General features: G+C 42.1%; 1 protein-coding gene across 4 annotated transcripts in view; it reads right to left on the bottom strand.

Moving 5' to 3' along the window:
- The window catches only part of RNFT2 (ring finger protein, transmembrane 2), a 110,138-nt gene that overhangs the window by 37,926 nt on the left and 52,459 nt on the right, over positions 1–19,753 (bottom strand). The gene's annotated exons all lie outside the window — the stretch shown is intronic.

Consider the following 19,753-nt stretch of genomic DNA (forward strand, 5'->3'; position numbering starts at 1 on the left):
CTTTCCAGACACAGTAACGAAACTACAGCTGTGAACTGGAACAAAAATGCAAAAACAAACATGGACAAGAGTCCAACTTATCTAGTAGTTGTCTAGGAGCAGGAACAAGCACAGAGAGGCTTCTGATAACATTGTTGACCGGCAAGCAACTAACAGAGCAGCAAGGTTATATAGCGACTCCCACATCTTGATGGGAACAGGTGAACAGAGAAGATGAAGACACCAGTTCAATTCCACCAGTAGCCACCGGGGGAGCCCAGATTCCAAATTCACAACACTTATTGCTATTATTCTGTTCTCACCTTGTCTGAGCAGCTGTCCAATAAGCGTCTTAGGGAGCCATCTCTGATTTTTGTGGATAGTACAGCAAGGTGTAGTAGCTTGAGCAGAGAGGGACTTGAAGAGTTGGGATGCTGGTATATAAGTTATCTACGTAGAGGTGATAAACTTGATAAAGCAGTGGGTGCCTCAAATCCCGCACAATTTTCCCACTCACTCCCTCCCAGGACAAGGGGACATTAAGGGGTTCAATCCGGATGTCCTTCCCTTCATAAACTCTAAACCTGTGGGTCTACCCTGAGGTAATTCCGTACCTGGCCCTCTTACTGGGCAGGTACTGTCGGAATTTGAGCCTCCCTTGAAATGTATTAGGTACTCATCCACGTAGATGTACCTCTGGGGAACGTCCACCTCAGCAAACTTGTTGCTGAAGTGCTCAATAACCAGCCGAACTGTGAAAGAGGGTCAAAGTTGGGGTCATCTCAGGGAGGACATTGTGAATTATCATTGTAATGCAAACATTTTTGGATTGCCTCAAATTGGTTTTGGGTCATAGCCATGTGGAACACTTGAGTGTTGTATAAAACATCAACACTCCAATATTGCCGAAGTTCTGGCTTCTTCACCAACCACACAGTGGTCCTATTAGAAAATTTAAGAAGGGTGGTTTTGTGCCAAAAATTGCTGGGCGTACAAATTTGTTTCGGCCACCATGAGGTTTACAAAATCCTCAGAGAAAAAGACTTTGAAAAAGTCTATTTCTGTGAGGCCGGTGGTGTTAAATTTAATTCCTGATTGTGCCAGAAAATCAGGATTCAGTGGCTCCTAATTTTTGGGGAGTGAGGTCCATATGGGGTCAGTAAATGTGGGTGCTGGTTTATTTTCTGTCTTGGGGCATCTGCGTGGCGGTTCAGTACCAATTCAGGAAGGGGAGGAGGAAGAAAAATAAAGGAAGGTGTGATCTGATCCTCTAACTCGTTATCAGTGTTGGAGGCAAGGAAGGTGTATGCCTCCTCCGCTGCCTACAGTGGTTGGGATGAGCGGGACATTTTTTCACGTGTGCAGTGTTTGTACCAAATTTTATTCAGGTGTTTGTGTGAGTGCTTGGTGTAAACTTTTGTTTGTTTAAAAGAGATATAAAGAAGAAAAGAATCTAGAAAGAAACAGATAAAAATTTGGTAAAATAAAAAACAAACTTACTAAACGGACATCAAGTAAAAAATTATTACTCAACACCCGATACTGACACTAAACCTGACTTCCTGTATACTGTAGTAGACGCCGATCACTACAGTATGTTTTTACTGTCCCTAATCTTGGCCTATCAACTAATCTACTTTTTTTTTGTTTTTTCACTCACAAAAAAAAGAAAAAAAAGCAACAACCGGAGGCCAATCACAGATGTACATCAGTGATCAGGGCTTGACGGCTGTAGGACACAAGCACGGATGCATTTTTTTTTTCCCACGCTGACATTAACCCCTTTCTGACCTCAGACGGGATAGTACGTCCGAGGTCAGAAGCCCCGCTTTGATGCGGGCTCCGGCGGTGAGCCCGCATCAAAGCCGGGACACGTCAGCTGTTTTGAACAGCTGACATGTGCCCGCAATAGCAGCGGGTGAAATCGCGATTCACCCGCCGTTATTAACTAGTTAAATGCCGCTGTCAAACGCAGACAGCGGCATTTAACCGGAACTTCCGGCCGGGCGGCTGGAAATGAGCGCATCGCCGACCCCCGTCACATGATCGGGGGTCAGCGATGCTTCTGCATTGTAACCATAGAGGTCCTTGAGACCTCTATGGTTACTGATCGCCGGTAGCTGTGAGTGCCACCCTGTGGTCGGCGCTCACAGCACACCTGCATTTCTGATGCATAGCAGCGATCTTATGATCGCTGCTATGTAGCAGAGCCGATCGCGTTGGGCCAGCTTCTAGCCTCCGATGGAGGCTATTGAAGCATGGCAAAAGTAAAAAAAAGTAAAAAAAAAAATAAAATGTGAAAAAAATAAAAAAAATATAAAAAGTTTAAATCACCCCCCTTTCCCTTCAATCAAAATAAATCAATACAAATATATCAAACCTACACATATTTGGTATCGCCGCGTTCAGAATCGCCCGATCTATCAATAAAAAAAAAGCATTAACCTGATCGCTAAACGGCGTAGAGAGAAAAAAAATTTGAAACGCCAGAATTCCTTTTTTTTGGGTCGCTGCGACATTGCATTAAAATGCAATAAAGGGCAATCAAAAGAACGTATCTGCACCGAAATGGTATCATTAAAAACGCCAGCTCGGCACGCAAAAAATAAGCCCTCAACAGACCCCAGATCATGAAAAATGGAGACGCTACGAGTATCGGAAAATGGCGCAAATTTTTTTTTTTTTAGCAAAGTTTGGAATTTTTTTTCACCACTTAGATAAAAAATAACCTAGTCATGTTAGGTGTCTATGAACACGTACTGACCTGGAGAATCATAATGGCAGGTCAGTTTTAGCATTTAGTGAACCTAGCAAAAAAGGCAAACAAAAAACAAGTGTGGGACTGCACTTTTTTTTGCAATTTCACCGCACTTGGAATTTATTTCCCGTTTTCTAGTATGATGTCGTTCAAAAGTATAACTCGTCTTGCAAAAAATAAGCCCTCACATGGCCAAATTGATGGAAAAATAAAAAAGTTATGGCTCTGGGAAGGAGGGGAGCGAAAAACAAACACGGAAAAATGGAAAATCCCAAGGTCATGAAGGGGTTAACCCTAACTAAATTCAGAAAAAAAAAATACTGTAGTAGATGCTGATTAATATGGTATAGTTTTAGGCCATGTGCACACGTTCAGGATTTTTAGCGTTTTTTTCGCGTTTTTTTGCTATAAAAACGTGATAAAAACGCGAAAAAAACGCTAACATATGCCTCCTATTATTTACAGTGTATTCCGCATTTTTTGTGCAAATGTTGCGATTTTTTCCGCGAAAAAATCTCATCGCGGAAAAAAAAGCAACATGTTCATTAAAAATGCGGAATTGCGGGGATCCCGCACACCTAGGAGTCCATTGATCTGCTTACTTCCCGCACGGGGCTGTGCACACCATGCGGAAAGTAAGCAGATTATGTGCGGTTGGTACCCAGGGTGGAGGAGAGAAGACTCTCCTCCACGCACTGGGCACCATATAATTGGTCAAAAATAAAAGAATTAAAATAAAAAATAGCCCTATACTCACCCTCGATGTCTTCCCGCCTCACCGCTGCATGCTGCCGCTTCGGTTCCTATAGCTGCTGTGCGGTGAAGGACCTGCCGATGACGTCACTGTCCTGTGATTGGTCGTGAGCGGTCATGTAACCGCTCACATGACCGCGACGTCATGGAAGGTCCTGCGCGCACACACCAGCTATAGGAAGAGGAACGGACGCCGCTGATGAGATGTCTGGGTGAGTATAACCATTTTTTTAATTATTTTTAAACATTCTATCTTTTACTATTGATGCTGCATAAGCTGCATCTATAGTAAAAAGTTGGTCACACTTGTCAAACACTATGTTTGACAAGTGTGACCAACCTGTCAGTCAGTTTTCCAACATGCTACAGATCGCTTGGAAAACTTTAGCATTCTGCAAGCTAATTACGCTTGCAGAATGCTAAAAAAAAACGCGAAAAAAACGGAAAAAAAACGCAAAAAAAAAATGCGGATTTCTTGCAGAAAATTTCCGGTTTTCTTCAGGAAATTTCTGCAAGAAATCCAGACGTGTGCACATACCCTTACTGTCCCTAATCTAGTCCTATCAACTAATCTAAATTATTTCTTTTTTTCACACAAAAACCCCAAAACAACTGGAAGTCGATCAATGATGCGCGTCAGTGATCAGTGCTTGATGGCTGTAGTATGCATGCATGTGATGGAAAAGGGGATAGGAAAAATAATAGACAGGGAGAGTAAAAAAAGGCTTTGCCAAAAGCGAGTACAGACGCTAAATTAGTGATCTGCGTCTGTAGGATGCACACACAGGGACAAATAAAAAGTCCAGGAAAACAGCAAGAAAAAATGTGAACCAGTGATTTGTGTGACTGATCAGCGCTCGGCAGCTGCAGGATGCAAGCACGGAGGTGGCGCAAATGTGGGTAGAAAAAATAGACAGGGACAAGAAAAGTAATTGAAAACAGTTCCTATCAGTGATTTGTTTTACTGATCAGCTCTTGGCGGATGCAGGGCGCACAAAAAAGAAAAAAACCTGCCCAAAATTGGGCAATTAAGTACAGCAGAAAGGGGGTTTGGGATGAGGAAGAGAGGAAAAAGGGGGGAAAGTGGAATGGGGTGGATTAGGAAAGATCAGAGATCAGGAATGTCTTCTTTATTTTTCAGCAGAAGCACCAGCAGAAGTGGTGGCGCAGGCTTCAAATTGTCTGTGGCACCACAAGGCCCAGCACAGCATAGAACGACACAGTAACAGTACAAGGCGGTCATTGTGGGGTCAGATTGCATCTGTACACTCTGATTGGTGAGATGGATGTCATTGTCCGATCACACCAATCAGAGCTGGTCCTGGTGACGTCATGATTGCTAGGCTCCACCCTATGATCAATGCTCTTACAGCACTGATCATAGGCTAGGCATCAGTGCTTCAGGCAATTTTCCCCTGCCAGGAGCTGTGGTATGGTAAGACCATGTTCCTGCACTGTCAGACACAGCCATTGCAGGAGCACATTTATAAGAAACACTTTTTTTAAAAACACATCCAATTGTGGAAGTTATTATTCCAAGATCTTTTGATCAAAAATTAACTTTGTTGGTGGGAAACCCCTTTAACTCCTTCCCGACATGCGCCGCATATGTACAGTGCGTTCCCGCAAACCGATATATATATATATACATACATACACACACACACACACACACACACTGTGTTCCAAGTTATTATGCAAATTGGATTTAAGTGTCAAATCGATTTAATTGTTTTGTTTTTTAAATAAACTCATGGATGGCATTGTGTCTCAGGGCTCAATGGATCACTGAAATCAATCTTAAACACATGTGATAATTAGTTTTCCAGGTGATTCTAAATAAAGGAAAACTACTTAAAAATGATGTTCCACATTATTAAGCAGGCCACAGTTTTCAAGTAACATGGGAAAGAAAAAGGATCTCTCTACTGCCGAAAAGCATCAAATAGTGCAATGCCTTGGTCAAGGGATGAAAACATTAGATATTTCTTGAAAATTTAAGCATGATCATCTTACTGTTAAGAGATTTGTGGCTGAATCTGAGCACAGTCGTGTTCGTGCTGATAAAGGCATAATGAGGAATGTTTCTGCCAGGCACGTTAATCGGATAAAGAGAGCAGCTGCTATAAAGCCATTACAAACCAGCAAACAGATATTTGAAGCCGCTGATGCCTCTGGAGTCCCTCGAACCTCAAGGTGTAGGATCCTTCAAAGGCTTGCTTTGGTTCATAAACCTACTATTCGGCCACACCTAAACAGTGTCCACAAGCAGAAACGGTTGCAGTGGGCCCAGACATACATGAAGACTAATTTTCAAACAGTCTTGTTTACTGATGAGTGTCGAGCAACTCTGGATGGTCCAGATGGATGGAGTAGTGGATGATTGGTGGATGGCCACCATGTCCCAACAAGGCTGCAAAGTCAGCAAGGATGAGGAGGAGTCATGTTTTGGGACGGAATCACGGGGAAACAGCTGGTAGGGCCCTTTAAAGTTCCTGAAGATGTGAAAATGATCTCTGCAAAGTATATAGTTTCTGACTAACAACTTTCTTCCATGGTATAAAAAGCAGAAACGTGCCTTGAGGAGCAAAATCATCTTCATGCATGACAATGCACCATCTCATGCTACAAAGAATACCTTGGAGTCATTGGCTGCTATGGGCATAAAAGGAGATAAACTCATGGTGTGGCCACCATCTTCCCCTGTCCTCAACCCTATAGAGAACCTTTGGAGTATCATCAAGCAAAAGATCTATGAGGGTGGGAGGCAGTTCACATCAAAACAGCAGCTCTGGGACTCTATTCTGACTTCATGCAAAGAAATACAAGCAGAAACTCTCCAAAAACTCACAAGTTCAATGGATGCAAGAATTGTGAAGGTGATATCAAAGAAAGGTTCCTATGTTAACATGTAACTTGGCCTGTTAGGATGTTTTGGAGTTAAATAGCTTTTTTGTTCAGTGAATGTGACCTCTTAATGCTGCAAATTCCACAAATGAGCATTTTCAGTTCTTTAAAACATATCAAATGTCTAGAAATTCTACTGTGCCTAATAATTTGGAACAGTGCATTGTGAAGTTTTATTCATTTTGGAGATTATACTGTTATCATTGGGAGGTTTCTTCAATAAAATTCGATGTATACTCTAAAGGGTGATGACTTTTATTAGACTGACTGTCATTTGGACCGACCATTTAGGAAAATCCGAGAAAAATATAATTTGCAACATAATATATATATATATATATATATATATATATATATATATATATATATATATATATATATATATATATATATATATATATACACACACACACACACACATATATATATATATATATAAAATCTCTTCAATGGCACGGGCTCATGCTGAGAGCCGCGGCGATCGGGTGCGGGTCTCAGCTCTGTGTGAGCTGACACCCTGCAGCAAAACCCAGGATTGGTGCTAGCACTGATCAAGCCTGATCAAGGACATTTAACCCCTCAATCGAATTGTGCTGATGGTCTCCATGGTGACCCCGGGCTGCAAGATGGCCACGGGGTCCTTTTCTATAAAATTGTTTTTATTGTGTAAAAGCACCAAAACATAAAAACCCAATATAAATCTCGTATCGCTGTAATCGCACCAACCCGAAGAATAACGTCATCTAATCACTTATACCGCACGAGAAACTGCGTAAAAAATTAATTCTTCATCTGCTGTTGATTTGTTCATTCTGCCCCTAAAGATTGCAGTAAAGCTCGGCTCACATTTATCCTGTGCTGAACGCTTACACCGGAGTTTCCATGCAAATCTCTGAAATACATGATTCAGCCGGAACCCTCGGCGGAAGATTCCCTATGAGGCAAATGAAGGCACTCTGGAAGCCATCTGACCTGTTATCCAGCGGCATCCGTCTTTTTAGACGAGCATAAAAGCATAGAGCGCTGGATAAATGTGATACTAAATGATATGTAAAATGTTCCCAATAAAAGCTTCAACTCAATCCACAAAAAAAGTAAATCCCCACTCAGATCTGTCATCAGTCAATGGAAATATAGGGGCTTCTACGTTACAGGTAGTACAAAGACTCTGGAAAAGCGAAATTACTCATCGCCCCCCAAAAGAAACTCAGCAAATTTTGAGCTCCCAAATTCAAATGCCCCCTCCCTTCTGAACCCCAGTGTGTCTAAACAACATTTAGCGCCCACATGTTTGGAATTTATGTAGGGATGTTGACAGCCCACCTAATTTACGGATGAATGTCTCCAGAAGCACTACAATGGCAGTTTGCAATTTTCACTCGGCAACATTTATTGCTGCTTGTTTCTGGAAGACACCACTGGAGTCAAAATCATCACTACACCTGTAGATAAATTCCCAAATGGGTATGATTTACAAAATGGGGTCACTTGAGGCAGGATTCTGCTTTTCTAGCACTTAGGGGTTCTGTATATGGAGTCTGCAAACTATGATAATCTGCGCTCCAAGAGGCAAATAGGGTTCCGTCCCTCCCTAGTTCTCGCCGTGTGGTTAAGCAGTACTGTGCAGCCATATAGAGAGTATTTCTTCATTCAACAGAAATTGTGGGACAAATTTTGGTGCCACAAAATCCTGGTGGTAAAAATGTAATTATTCTTTCTTCACTGCCAAATGGTATAAAATTCTGTATTACACCTGTGAAGTCAATTCGATCATTGCACCCCTGTTATGATCCTAGTGGCTGAGGATCACAGAATAGACTAGCTAAGTAGAAAATAATAGGACGAGCTCTGGGGATGTGGTAACTGGACTAACCGCAAACCATCCTGACCTGCTTCACATGGGATTCCCAATCATCTGAAAAGACCAAAATATCATCCAGATACACAATCATAAATTTATCCAGATATTCTCGGAAGATATCGTGCATGAAGGACTGAAACACAGAAGGGGCATTAGAAAGTCCAAAAGGCATCACCAAGTACTCAAAATGGCCTTCGGGCGTATTAAATGCTGTTTTCCATTCATCGCCCTGTTTTATACGCACAAGATTATACGCACCGCGAAGATCTATCTTGGTGAACCAACTAGACCCCCTAATCCGAGCAAACAGATCAGACAACAATGGCAAGGGATACTGGAATTTGACCGTGATTTTATTTAGAAGGCGATAATCTATACAGGGTCTCAACGAACCATCCTTCTTGGCCACAAAAAAGAATCCCGCACCAAGAGGGGACGAGGAGGGGCGAATATGTCCCTTCTCCAAAGACTCCTTTACATAGCTCCGCATAGCGGCATGCTCTGGTACAGACAAATTAAACAGTCGTCCCTTAGGGAACTTACTACCATGAATCAAATTTATAGCACAATCACAATCCCTATGAGGAGGTAGGGCACTGGATTTGGGCTCATCAAATACATCCTGGTAGTCCGACAAAAACTCAGGGACTTCAGAAGGAGTAGAGGAAGCAATTGATACCAAGGGAGCATCGCCATGAATTCCCTGGCAACCCCAACTCAACACAGACATAGCTTTCCAATCCAGGACTGGATTATGAGCCTGCAACCATGGCAGACCCAACACGACAACGTCATGCAAATTATATAACACAAGAAAGCGAATCACCTCCTGATGTGCAGGAGTCATACACATGGTCACTTGAGTCCAGTATTGAGGTTTATTCTTGGCCAATGGTGTCGCATCAATTCCCTTCAATGGAATAGGGAACTGTAATGGCTCAAGGATAAAACCACAGCGCTTGGCAAATGACAAATCCATCAGATTCAGGGCGGCACCTGAATCTACAAAAGCCATAACTGAGTAGGATGACAGAGAGCAAATCAAAGTAACAGACAAAATGAATTTAGGCTGTACAGTACCAATGGTGACAGATCTAGCAAAGTTTTTTGTGCGCTTAGAGCATGCTGAGATAACATGAGCTGAATCACCACAGTAAAAGCACAACCCATTCTGACGTCTATGATTTTGCGGTTCAATTCTGGTCAGAATCCTATCACATTGCATAGACTCAGGTTTCTGTTCAGAAAACACCGCCAGATGGTGCGCAGGTTTGCGCTCCCGCAAACGCCGATCAATCTGAATGGCCAAAGCCATTGACTCATTCAGACTCGCAGGCCTGGGGAACCCCACCATAACATTCTTAATGGCTTCAGAAAGACCTTCTCTGAAATTTGCAGCCAGGGCACACTCATTCCATTGAGTAAGCACCGACCATTTCTGAAATTTTTGACAATACACCTCAGCTTCATCCTGACCCTGAGAGAGAGCCAGCAAGGCCTTTTCTGCCTGGCTCTCCAGATTAGGTTCCTCATAAAGCAATCCAAGCGCCAGAAAAAACGCATCCACATTCAGCAATGCAGGATCTCCTGGCGCCAGGGAGAAGGCCCAATCTTGAGGGTCGCCGCGTAACAGAGAGATAACAATTCTAACTTGCTGAGCGGAATCAACAGAGGAACGAGGTCTCAAAGAAAGAAATAATTTACAATTATTCTTAAAATTCAGAAACCTAGATCTATCTCCAGAAAAAAACTCAGGAATAGGTACTTGTGGCTCAGACATAGGACTGTGAACAACAAAATCCTGAATGCTTTGCACCCTTGCAGCAAGATGATCCACACTAGAAGTCAGACTCTGAATATCCATGTCTGCAGCAGAACTCAAAGCCACCCAGAGATTAAGGGGAGGAGAGAAGCAGGACAGACTGCAGAGCAGAAAAAAAAAAATTGAACTCAGGATTTCTCTTATCCCACTTTTGCGATGCATTTAACACTTTTGGCCTGTTGCACTGTTATGATCCTAGTGGCTGAGGATCACAGAATAGACTAGCTAAGTAGAAAATAATAGGACGAGCTCTGGGGATGTGGTAACTGGACTAACCGCAAACCTGATCCTAACCGCACACACTATAGGCAGCCTTGGAACGTTTCCTGAAATCCTAGACGTCTCTTCACGGCCTGAGAAACTGACTACCCCTAAAGAGAAAGTAAAGACCCCACCTGCCTCAGAGAAATCCCCCAGAGATATAGACGCCCCCCACAAATAATAACGGTGAGTTAAGAGGAAAAGACAAACGCAGAGATGAAACAGGTTAAGCAAATGAGGCCCGCTAACGCTAGATAGCAGAAAATAGCAAGGGATCTGTGCGGTCAGTAAAAAACCCTATGCAAAAATATCCACGCAGAGAATGCGAGAACCCCCACACCAACTAACGATGTGGGGGGAGCAACTCAGCACCCCAGAGCACCAGCAAGCAGGGAAATCACATATTAGCAAGCTGGACAAAAACTCATCATATACTAGGAAACATCTTGAACACAGATGAGCAAAAATAAGCAAACAGAACTTAGCTTCTCTTGGAGAGACTGATAACGGATGTAGACAGGAGCAATCAGAATAGCACTGAATACAACGGCAACAGGCAAGGAATGAAGGACCAGGTGGATTAAATAGGAAAGCTAACTAGCAGATGACGAGACAGCTGATCCTGCCAGAAACCTGCAAAATAACAAAAAAAGCCACCAGGAGGAGCCCAAAGAGAGAACTCACACAGTACCACTCATGACCACAGGAGGGAGCCCGGAAACAGAGTTCACAACACACCCCTAGATGACATCATTGAGAGGTGTAGTTTGTAAAATGGGGTCACTTATTTGGGGGTTCTGCTGGTCTAGCAGTTCAGGGGCTCTACCAATGTGAGATGGCACCGTGAAACCAGTCAAGCAAAATGTCAACTCCAATATGGCGCTTCTTCCCTTCTGAGCTTTGCACTGTGCCTCAAAAGTAGAGTTGAGCGAATTTGTTCGGATTCGGTTCCAAGTACGAACGGCAGCGAATATTGTTTTTGCAATATTCGTCTAACACAGCCGAATGTCATTACAATCAATGGGCATAGAAATTAACGAATATGTTGGTAACCGATCAACAAACATGTATTCGGCACGAATGGGGTGCCAATATGGCATCAGTATGTGTTACACCGGTCCGGTCCCTGTACCTTCGCGGGGTCCCAGTCGGGACTCCCGCTCTGTGCCGGCTCCATGCTGGTCTGACATAGCCTCTGCTTCCCCTTCCTCTTCTGCTTCCTGGCACGCAGCCAGCAGGTTCTCGGGGTGTGTGCTTAGGTCATGCGCGCTCGCTCCCGGTCTCTTAAAGAGACAGCACGCATTTTCCAAAAAGTGCTTCTGACCAATGGCATGTTAATGATCACTATTTCTAGCCCCTCAACCATAGGGAGGGGGCCGCAGCAACAAGTATCCTCTGTTGCTAACTTCCGGTTTCTGCTAGCATGTGCTTCTGTTTCTGAAGTTCTCTGCCAGTGCTCCGCTTATACTGTTTATCTCCACAGACTATCTGCTACCCGTTACCTGGCTTTCCTGGATGGCCTCTGATCTGCCTACTCCAGTTCCGTCTCATCCCCCCATTCAGTTACCCGTACCTCTGGACAATGTCAGTACCGCCAGAACCAGCTTCTACCCATACCCCAGGTACCCACCGGTTAGCTCTACGTCACCTGCTAACCCTGTTTGTCCATCTGTCCCGCTGGGTCAGCTACCACGAGTCCGGGGTCTAACTGGAGGTAGCACCCATGTCCCCCAGGAATCCCATTCTGACCCTGTTCGTGGGGTCTTACCATGGGTGTCTGGGGCTCACGTAGTCACACCCCTTTCGGAGCCCCCGGACCGTGGTCCCGAGGTTCCACGTTAAACTACAATAAAAACGAATGTGAACTTCACCATCTATGACTCAGTCTCCATTTGTTACAATATGGCAAGTTCAGATTAGGCGACCGAATCCGAACAAATTCACTCAACTCTACTCAAAAGTAGTTTTCGAATACATATGGGGTAGCGGTGTACTCGGTAGAAATTGCATAACAAATTTTGGGGTCCAGTTTCTCCTGTTACCCTTGTGAAAATGCAAAACTGGGGTGTAAACCAGTATTATGGGAAAAAAATTAGATTTTTTTATTTTCATGGCTCAACATTATAAACTTCTATGAAGCACCTGGGGGTTTAACCCCTTTACCCCCAAGGGTGGTTTGCACGTTAATGACCAGGCCAATTTTTACAATTCTGACCACTGTCCCTTTATGAGGTTATAATTCTGGAACGCTTCAACGGATCCCGGTGATTCTGACATTGTTTTCTCGTGACATATTGTACTTCATGATAGTGGTAAAATTTCTTTGATATTGCCTGGGTTTATTTGTGAAAAAAAATTTCGCAATTTTCCAACTTTGAATTTTTATGCAATTAAATCACAGAGATATGTCACACAAAATACTTAATAAGTAACATTTCCCACATGTCTACTTTACATCAGCACAATTTTGGAACCAAAATTTTTTTTTGTTAGGGAGTTATAAGGGTTGACCAGCAATTTCTCATTTTTACAACACCATTTTTTTTAGGGACCACATCTCATTTGAAGTCATTTTGAGGGGTCTATATGATAGAAAATAACCAAGTGTGACACCATTCTAAAAACTGCACCCCTCAAGGAGCTCAAAACCACATTCAAGAAGTTTATTAACCCTTCAGGTGTTTCACAGGAATTCTTGGAATGTTTAAATAAAAATAAACATTTAACTTATTTTTCACAAAAAAAATTATTTCAGCTCCAATTTGTTTTATTTTACCAAGGGTAACAGGATAAATTGGACCCCAAAAGTTGTACAATTTGTCCTGAGTACGCTGATACTCCATATGTGGTGGTAAACCACTGTTTGGGCGCATTGCAGAGCTCGGAAGGGAAGGAGCGCCATTTGACTTTTCAATGCAAAATTGACTGGAATTGAGATGGAGAGATTGAAGAGCCCCTGATGTGCCTAAACATTAAACCCCACCACAAGTGACACCAATTTGGAAAGTAGACCCCCTAAGGAACTTATCTATATGTGTTTTGAGAGCTTTGATCCCCCAAGTGTTTCACTACAGTTTATAACGCAGAGCCGTGAAAATAAAAATTCTTTTTTTTTTTTCTTTCACAAAAATGATTTTTTAGCCCCCAGTTTTGTATTTTCACAAGGGTAACAGGATAAATTGGACCCCAAAAGTTGTTGTCCAATTTGTCCTGAGTACACTGATACCCCATATGTGGGGGGGAACCACTGTTTGGGCGCATGGCAGAGCTCGGGAGGGAAGGAGCGCCATTTGGAATGCAGACTTAGATGGATTGGTTTGCAGGCGTCACGTTGCATTTGCAGAGCCCCTGATGTACCTCAACAGTAGAAACCCCCCACAAGTGACCCCATATTGCAACTTTGAACCCCCAAGTGTTTCACTACAGTTTACAACGCAGAGCCGTGAAAATAAAAAATCTTTATATTTTGCCAAGGGTAACAAGAGAACTTGGACCCCAAAAGTTGTTGTCCAATTTGTCCTGAGTACGCTGATGCCCCATATGTTGGGGTAAACCCCTGTTTGGGCGCACGGGAAGGCTCGGAAGGGAAGGAGCACTGTTTTACTTTTTCAATGCAGAATTGGCTGGAATTGAGATCGGACGCCATGTTGCGTTTGGAGAGCCCCTGATGTGCCTAAACAGTGGAAACTCCCCAATTCTAACTGAAACCCTAATCCAAACACACCCCTAACCCTAATCCCAATGGTAACCCTAACCACACCCCTAACCCTGACACACCCCTAACTCTAATCCCAACCGTAAATGTAATCCAAACCCTAACTTTAGCCCCAACCCTAACCCTAACTTTAGCCCCAACCCTAACCCTAACTTTAGCTCCAACCCTAACCCTAGCCCTAACCCTAATGGGAAAATGGAAATAAATACATTTTTTTAATTTTATTATTTTTCCCTAACTAAGGGGGTGATGAAGGGGGGTTTGATTTACTTTTATAGCATTTTTTATAGCGGATTTTTATGATTGGCAGCCGTCACACACTAAAAGACGCTTTTTATAGCAAAAAAGTTTTTGCGTCTCCACATTTTGAGACCTATAATTTCTCCATATTTTGGTCCACAGAGTCATGTAAGGTCTTGTTTTTTGCGGGACGAGTTTACGTTTTTATTGGTAACATTTTCGGACTTGTGACAGTTTTTGATCGCTTTTTATTCCGATTTTTGTGAGGCAGAATGACAAAAAACCAGCTATTCATGAATTTCATTTGGGGGAGGCGTTTATACCGTTCCACGTTTGTTAAAATTGATAAAGCAGTTTTATTCTTCGGGTCAGTACGATTACAGCGATACCTCATTTATATCATTTTTTTATGCTTTGGCGCTTTTATACGATAAAAACTATTTTATAGAATAAATAATTATTTTGGCATCGCTTTATTCTGAGGACTATAACTTTTTTATTTTTTCTTTGATGATGCTGTATGGCGGCTCGTTTTTTGCGGGACAAGATGACGTTTTCAGCGGTACCATGGTTATTAATATCCGTTTTTTGATCGCGTGTTATTCCACTTTTTGTTCGGCGGTATGATAATAAAGCGTTGTTTTTTGCCTTTTTTTTTTTCCCTACGGTGTTCACTGAAGGGGTTAACTAGTGATATAGTTTTATAGGTGGGGTCGTTACAGACGCGGCGATACTAAATATGTGTAGTTTTATTGTTTTTTTTAATTTAGATAAAGAAATGTATTTATGGGAATAATATTTATATATTTTTTCTTTATGTAGGAATTTTTTTTTTTTTTTTACACATGTGGAATTTTTTTTTTTTTACTTTTTTACTTTGTCCCAGGGGGGGGACATCACAGATTGCTGATCTGACAGTTTGCACTGCAGGCTTACCAAGCGCCTGCTCTGAGCAGGCACTTGGTAAGCCACCTCCCTCCCTGCAGGACCCGGATGCTGCGGCCATCTTGGATCCGGGCACCTGCAGCGAGGAGGAGGTAAGAGACCCTCGCAGCAACGCGATCACATTGCGTTGCTCCGGGGGTCTCAGGGAAGCACGCAGGGAGCCCCCTCCCTGCGGGATGCTTCCCTGTACCGCCGGCACACCGCGATCATGTTTGATCGCGGTGTGCCGGGGGTTAATGTGCCGGGGGCGGTCCGTGACCGCTCCTGGCACATAGTGCCGGATGTCAGCTGCGATAGTCAGCTGACACCCGGCCGTGATCGGCCGCGCTCCCCCCGTGAGCGCCGCCGATCGCGCTGGACGTACTATCCCGTCGGTGGTCATATGGGCCCACCCCACCTCGACGGGATAGTACATCCAATGTCAGAAAGGGGTTAAGGTGCTCACCACACATCTAGATAAGTTCTCTGAGGGGTCTAATTTCCTAAAAGGGTGTCACTTGTGGGGGAGTTTCCACTGTTTAGGCACATCGGGTGCTCTTCAAATGCGACATGGCGTCCGCTAATTATTCCAGCAAATTTTGCATTCAAAAAGTCAAATGTTGCTCCTTCCCTTCAAGGCCTTGCCGTGCACCCAAACAGTAGTTTTTCTCCACATACTGGCTATTGGTATACTCAGAAGAAATTGCACAACAAATTTTATGGTCCACTTTCTCCTGTTATCCTTGTGAAAGTAAAAAAAATGGTGTCTAAAAGGAACATTTTTTGTGGGAAAAAAGTTAAATGTATATTTTTTCCTTCCACGTTCCATTAATTCTTCTGAAGCACCTGAGGGGTTAATAAACTTCTTGAATGTGATTTTGAGCACTGTGAGGGATGCAGTTTTCAAAATGGTGTCACTTTTGGGTATTTTCTGTCCCCTTAAGGCCCCTTAAAGTCAATTCAAATGTGATGTGATCCCTAAAAAAAAATGGTTTTGTAAATTGTGTTGAAAAAAAAAAAAAGAGAAATTGCTGGTCAACGTTTAACCTTTCTAACTTCCTAACAAAAAAATATATATATATATATTCAAAAATTGTGCTGACGTAAAGTAGACATGTGGGAAATGTTATTTATTAACTATTTTGTGTAACATGACTCTCTGATGTAAGAGCATAAAAGTTTAAACTTTGAAAATTGCTACATCTTTGCCAATTTTCAGATTTTTGCACAATTAAGTCATATCAAATAAATTTTACCACTATCATGAAGTACAATATGTTATGAAAAAAAACAAACAAACAATCTCAGAATCAGTGGGATCCATTGAAGCTTTCCAGAGTTATAGTCTAATAAAGCGACAGTGGTCAGAATTGAAAAAATTGGTCTGGTCAGGAACGTGAAAACAGGCTTGGGGTGAAGGGGTTAATTTATATTTACATATATTGCTAATTTTTAATATGACTGGATTTACATCTTCCCTTTCCAAAAAAATTGCTTAAATCTGCAATGCTACACACGGAGAAAAAAATATACAGCAGCCTATACGTCCAGTCATTGATATAGGTATGGGATATCACATGCATTCCAATTAATGCAAAATAATATGTGAGGATAAATGGTGCCGGCAGAGAAGTAAACAGGGAATCCTCGATCTGCAGGGATAATGATAGATAGCAGTGTATTTGAGGGCAGATATAGAGAAAAAGCTGAAGTAAATGTAAATGCATTAGGAAACGTAATGGTTTGGGATACTGCATTGCCACTGGTAGACTAATCCCCACTCGCATCAATCACAGCCACCACTAAAGTTAAAGGGTTGAAATTTGCAATGCACCAATCAACTAAGCACTTTGGTTGCTATCACAAAGCAGCAGCATTAGGTAATTTTCTCCATATAGAAACAAGTCTCTTGACTCACGCTCTCCCTCTGTTGGGCTGACTGCAGCACTTTTTCGTGTAAGAATCAATATTTTTTCCTACTGTCCGCAAAACCAGAATGAGAATTATGCTTCCATTTAAAGCAAAATGCTGTAAAAAAACAAAACAACCTTTTATATACATAAAATGGTATAAAAATGCTCAAGAATTCAGCGTGTGATTGTTTTTTCCCCCATTCTGTATAATTACCTAACTAGTAATGACGTGATCCATTCCAGTACAGGGTTGTGCGATGATGGAAAATAGATAATACTTCCCATTCAATTAAAGCTTTTAGCCATCGCCATAATGTGCAGAGAAAAACAAAAATGCTGCAAATGGTGAAAACAAAGTTTACTTCACGTTTTAATAATTCAACGATAAATTAGATATACTTTAGTGGTGGTTCTCAGAGATGGGCGCATGAATTATCTATGAAAAGTTACATAGGCACTCCATAAAAAACACTCTGTGTCAGCACATGGGAAGAATATTGGAAGGATGATACTACGAGCAGAGTATGGTTAATACGCTGAATTACAGCACTGATTACCTACGGTAACTCATATAAAGTCTTACAGGAAAGCCACATAAAATGCCTATTTTATCATTTGTTATGTGCTTTTATAGTTGTACTAGCATGGCGGTGCAAGAACGGCAGCCACAGTAGATAAATGGAAAGCAATGAGCAGTGGAGCGCAGCCGCATGTACCAGTCTAAGGCCGGGATTACACGTGCGAAAAACTCGCACGAGTCTCGCATCTCAATACGAGGAACTGCCGCCGGCACTCGGACTGGATTGCTCAGAGGCATAGAAATACATGCAGCCGCACGCTCCAGTCCTGAGTGCCGGCGGTAGTGCCGCGTATGGAGATGCGAGACTCGTGCGAGTTTTTCGCACGCGTAATCCCGGCCTAAGGCCGAATTCAAATGTCCATGACCGTGGATCGCCAGACCCGATCATGAAAGCCACAAAGGATTATATGAGGCTGTCAAGATTGGTTCTGGAGACCCTCTGATGTCTTAATCCAGCCTTTATACTAGTCAATGTGGTGAACAAGCAAATAGCTCGTTTCCTGATAATCTGCTGGTGGAAACAGTCTGACGATCACCCAACAAATGAGCATTTGTTAATAGAAATATTTTCTTAAGCTGGCTTAAAAAACATGATTCTTAGCAGCACATTGCCTATGTTAACTGACATTGTTCTGGGCAACACGTGTCCTGTCTTATGCTCACAGAACCCAGTAAACCACCAATTCCAGTAGGCACTTAAAATCCGTGGTGCTCGTGCCTAGGGTTGGCGTCCCATTTCAAATAACATAAGAAAACTGGCGCTCACTCACAGAATTTGTAGATTTTTATTCCATACAGTTTCAGAGGCCTTCATATTTGTGCCCAATGTTATGGTCTATATTTAGGGGATGTGGCTCACAGGAACCTCTGGGGTGTCCTCCGGCTGCTCTAAATTATTACACGGATAACCAAGCCGCTGTGTTAAGACCATAAAGATTTGCATTAAATAAATAGACTCCTATCCCTGAAACTCTATGGCAGATTTTAAAAAAAACAAACAAACAAAAAAAAAAAAAAAAAAACAACAACACAAAACAAAAAGCAAAATACTCAGGGAATTAGCAAAAATAAAATAAGAGCAAAAACTGTCCATTGTAGACCTGGTGGCATTGTAAACCTGGTCTACTTTAGATGCACAAACAAAAAATATAAAACTGCTCAGACACTGAAAAAAGGGTCCAGGAGGCACAGAGAGGCAACAGAACCAGGAGTGCAGACGTACGTCAGATTCGGCAAAAGAGTCAGCTAGGTGAAGCAGTTACACATACTCTACAGCAGCCTGAAGCCTGATGGTGGGACATTTTAATGCAAAAGTATCCGTAACATTTAATGCTTTTCTCCCATCTGTCAGAAAGTTTACACAACAAGTTTCTGTGCCACTGTTATACACATACTACATTGATATTGCCATTGGATCAGTAACTTCAATAGTAATTCCTGCATTACCGCAAGATGAAACTCATAGGAAGGAAACGGCGAAACAGTGACACTGAGGATAGATATCTGATAGAGCTTCCTTTTTGGGGTTATTGCTCCATACATTACTGCACCTTTTGGGATACCCTTTGGGTCTCTAGTGAGAGGACTCAGCATGCACAGAATACTTTAGGTTTGTGGTAAGACTAAAAATCCCTATGCAATGTTCTATATGTTGAGAGCTGTTTTTTTAAATTATTTATACCATTGCTATATTTTAGGATAAGTGAAACGTTAAGCTATTTTCCTATCTTGTAAACAGTTGTCATAAGGAGTGATGTAACTATATAAAAGAAATTCCTATTTTTGAGTTATTTTAATACAACAATGACTGTCCTATTTTAGGAGGGGTAAATCATCATCCCTTTAATGAGCCACAGAAAAATGTCTGCCATGTAATAATTTCACTATAGGTGTTCAAATTAAAATGTAAGCTTATATAATATAAAGACAATGCCCTTGATTACTAATGTGTCAATATCTTCATCTAATTTTCCTAAATCTAAAATCGTCTCCATTCTAACCCAATAATGAATCACAGTTCTTAGTCTACCTGCATAGTGT

The sequence above is a fragment of the Ranitomeya variabilis genome, chromosome 1, assembly GCF_051348905.1.
Source record: "Ranitomeya variabilis isolate aRanVar5 chromosome 1, aRanVar5.hap1, whole genome shotgun sequence".
Classification (NCBI taxonomy): domain Eukaryota; kingdom Metazoa; phylum Chordata; class Amphibia; order Anura; family Dendrobatidae; genus Ranitomeya; species Ranitomeya variabilis.